Below are 4,041 nucleotides of genomic sequence, written 5' to 3' on the forward strand. Positions count from 1 at the left end.
TGTCAGGTGTGGGGTTCGAACCCACGCTCCCAACTGGGAACCAGAGCTTAAATCTGGCGCCTTAGACCGCTCGGCCAACCTGACTGTCTGATAACGCCATGACTAACATAAAAGTTTGTCATGTAGTGTCACTGTGACAGTTGTGTTTCCTGTATCCACGAAACAAACAACTTGTATTCTATTAATACAGTTATGGCACACGGAAACTATGAAATTGTTGATTTATAGTGCATGCTAATTGTAATGAAAAATATTGCATTAACATCCGGATAAAAAAGGAAGAGAAGAGAAAAGTAAGAACATTAAATAATTATTTAATAATAATCAATTTACTTTGTCTTGTTAGTAATACATGTCTCATTATATCTACTTTCTGCCCACAGAAAATTTTGTTGAAGTGGATTTCATATATGTGTGTCCATACATGCAAAATTCCATATGTGTTACTCTTTTATCTCTTTCCAAATACTTAGGCTCACGCTTGGCCTAGCGGCTAGCACGCTTGCCTTTGGTATACGTGGTCCCGGGTTCGATTCCCGGGGGGTTACAGTTGAACAAAAAAGAAATGGTTCGGATTCCACTATAATCAGTAGGCCCAAGTCTCCCTTAGCTGCCCAGGCATAATTCTGGGACGTTTAGCTCAAAGAAACAATCTTTCCGAACACTTAACAACAAAATATCCCATAAAATTGAATTTTCCCCCAAGTTGACATCACTACTAATAAGACGTTGGCATCACTGCTAATAAAAATGTAAAGAGACACCCTCATAGATGGCAGAGCAATGCCGAATCTTTTAATGCTTTCTATTTGGCGAATGTGTGTTCCAGATCCTGCCCATGGAGTATGCATTTGAATAGCGAATGTGCACTCGAGCTCCCGGTTTGAGGACTAAACACAACTTACGATAAATTTGATTTATAAATATCAAAATTATGTATCACAAAATTTAATTTCCACGTAATAAGGGACATTTAGCTAGACTTGAAGTAAAAAAATCAGTAAAAACTAAGGATCATTTTGTCCTCGCCACTGTGATAACGGTTGCTCGACCGCCGCGGATCAAGTAGTGGTCTTGTCGCCCCTTTTTATCAATGTTACTATATTCCCTTACCTTTTATCAACCACCTGTTTTTGTAAGTGCTTCGGCACGATCCGAAGCACTGTGGACAAAAGGTCCCATACCATACTTACGTAAATAGAAACAACTCAATATAGTTAAAAACCACATCTGTTGAGTAACTGCCATCGAAGCACTACGCATAAAAGGACCCTACGAAATAAAACCGTTGTTAGTTTCAAAGGAGAGAGAATAGTAATTCTCCATATAAATTAATGGGTTACAAAATAAAGTTCTCACAGGTATTTAATAGTGTTAACACGCTTAGCGCCGCATTTAATTTTGAGGGCTTCCCATAGGGCTGCTATAATAAAACTAGATAATAATAATTTTGAAAATCAGAAAGAATTAAAAATACAATATTACTGAATTGTTAGCACAAAACTCTTAGAAGGATCCACGTCGATTTCTTCTAATCGGAAAATCTCACCAAGATCGAACCAATGCCCTCCTAAGTAAATAACGAAACGAAGTAGATATGTAGGTCCTATCGGATATACGCGGACCGTTAATAAAGATAACTGCATTTTGCATGGAGCCTACGCGGCGTTAAGCGTATATACTGAAAGGTAGACAACAACCATCGGAGTCATTATCCATTATATAGATAATGGATCGATCAACCTTAAGGTATTTCCGTTGTTCTTTGTTTCCAATACGTTACATAGATGCACTCATATCTAACTGAATGCTCTGTGACGTTACAGTTAGTTGGTCCGCTTCTCAGAAAACCACACTAGAAGACAAAGAGTAAAAAGGAAACCTGAGGTTTGGAAACAGCAGTGGTGACAGATAAACGAATCGAATAGCGTAGTCGATGGTTTTGACGAAACACTACTTGTGGATTCATGACTTACCTTCCTTGCTGGTGTAGTAGTTAGCACTCGCCTTTGATGCACAGGATCGCAGGTTCAATTCCCGGTGTAAGAGTCTTGGAAATTCAACGCATTTCGGTTATTCGGATTTCACCTTAAACCCTAGTTCCACCCTTGTATACAGTCTCTGCTGAAGGGACGATATCTCTATGCAACTAATGAACTTCCATTTCATAGTTTTTCTTCTATTCTGTTACCTCATTCTCGTTTTTCCTTTGTTTCGGTGTTTCTCACTACTGTTTATCTGATTGTAAAACTGCGCTCCTACACCATAGGTTGCCTCACGAGTGCCCATCCCTTCTAAGGGCATGAGCACAACCTCTCGAATTTACCATTGTTCCACTGAAATTTACCACGTTCATTCCCAAATTTGACATTCTGTTCTCAAATATACCACTTTTACTTCTAAATTTAACATCCCCCTTCCCAAATTTACCACTTTTACTAACAAATTTACTATTCTCTCCCCAAATTTACCACTTCTAAATTTTAACATTCTCTTACCAAATTTACGACTTTTACTACCAAATTTACCACTCTCTCTCTAAATTTACCACTTTTACTTTTAAATTTAACATTCTCTTCCCAAAATTTACAATTCTCCAATTTGATTGTATCTTTTTTCAATTTAATATTAAAAAATATGTTCCCCAAAATATTCTCATGGTCACAACTTGCACGATGATATCTGCCTCTGGGCATCCCTGCACTGGCCAGTTGGAAATGATTGGCCTAGAAAACGCTCCTACATATGAAAATTACAAAAGTTATTTTACCATGGTCTAGAAATATTGTACCGAAAATAAAAACTATAGTTTTTGCTTAAATCTTCGAGTGAAGAAAATTCACACAGTAAATTGATCAAAGAGATGAGGTGAATTTAGTTTAGCGTCCCATTCAGCAGCGAGGCTATATGAGACGTGGACCTACTGATTAAAGTGGAATCCGAACTACATGAGCTCCCGCCGGGAATCGAACCCGGGTCTCCCACGCGGAAGGCGCGTACGCTAAACGCTTAGTCACGAGGGAGCTCTAAATTGAGCAAAGGTAAGAAATGTAAAGTAATATATCACACCCAGAAAGCAGAAAGGTGTTAAGCGCGATTTTCCTTGATTTTCAACGAAGTGCATATTCTGACTACCCACTTCATGTTTAGTGTTGTGCATAAAGGAGACAAGTGGCAGGAGACAATATGAAAAGTCTACAGTGAAAACTGAATTCTAGAAGAAAGACAGAATCGGGATTAATTAGGGTTTCGTTCGTTTTTCATCTCCTGAGAAATTTGAATTTTGGCGCTTAGCACTTTTCTGCTTTCTGGGGGAGTATGTGTTCGCATAAAAATAAGAACCGAAACATATACCAGTTTATGCTTTTTCCACCTTATAGTCATATTGTTTGAAATCGGAACTATAAAATTTGGAAGTTGCACCATTTCTTTTTTCATCGGAAATGAAAAAAAAAAAGAAAACCCGAGTCATCACTTACAGCACGTACGCAACTAATGCGGGATAATTGTTATGTATGATTATTCTAGAAAATAAATTAAGATTTCCTTATTTACTGCAAGTTTGTTTATTGTAAAGCAATAGTAAAATAAAATTTTGTCAGGTGTGGGGTTCGAACCCACGCTCCCAACTGGGAACCAGAGCTTAAATCTGGCGCCTTAGACCACTCGGCCAACCTGACATGTCTTGTGTGTATACATTATTCTAAGCTGCAGCGCTCTGATTGACATAGCAGTCATGATGCATACATGTTGCATCACTCTCACATATTCTTGTATCTACGAAATAAATAACTTGTATTCTATTAATACAGTTATGACACATGGAAATTATGAAATTCTTCAATTACGGTGCAATAATTCCATGCTAATTGTGATGGAAAATATTGCACTAATATCCGGATAAATGGGAACAGAAAAGTAAGAAAAACACTAGAGAATCATTTAATACACAATATACCTTGTGTTGTTAGTAATACATGCCTCAGGTAGCATGTTAACAGAAGCTACTGAGATTCAAACGTTAATAACTGTATTACTTGC

At 37.7% G+C, this 4,041-nt stretch overlaps 2 non-coding genes across 2 annotated transcripts; both read right to left on the reverse strand.

Moving 5' to 3' along the window:
* On the reverse strand, window positions 1–84 carry TRNAL-UAA (transfer RNA leucine (anticodon UAA)). The gene has a single exon. It is a non-coding gene; the product is annotated as a tRNA-Leu (tRNA).
* A 3,512-nt stretch (window positions 85–3,596) lies between these two features.
* TRNAL-UAA (transfer RNA leucine (anticodon UAA)) lies at window positions 3,597–3,680 on the reverse strand. The gene has a single exon. It is a non-coding gene; the product is annotated as a tRNA-Leu (tRNA).
* Between the last annotated feature and the right edge of the window lie 361 nt (window positions 3,681–4,041).

The sequence above is a fragment of the Thermobia domestica genome, chromosome 1 (genome assembly GCF_964235325.1).
Source record: "Thermobia domestica chromosome 1, izTheDome1.hap1.1, whole genome shotgun sequence".
Classification (NCBI taxonomy): domain Eukaryota; kingdom Metazoa; phylum Arthropoda; class Insecta; order Zygentoma; family Lepismatidae; genus Thermobia; species Thermobia domestica.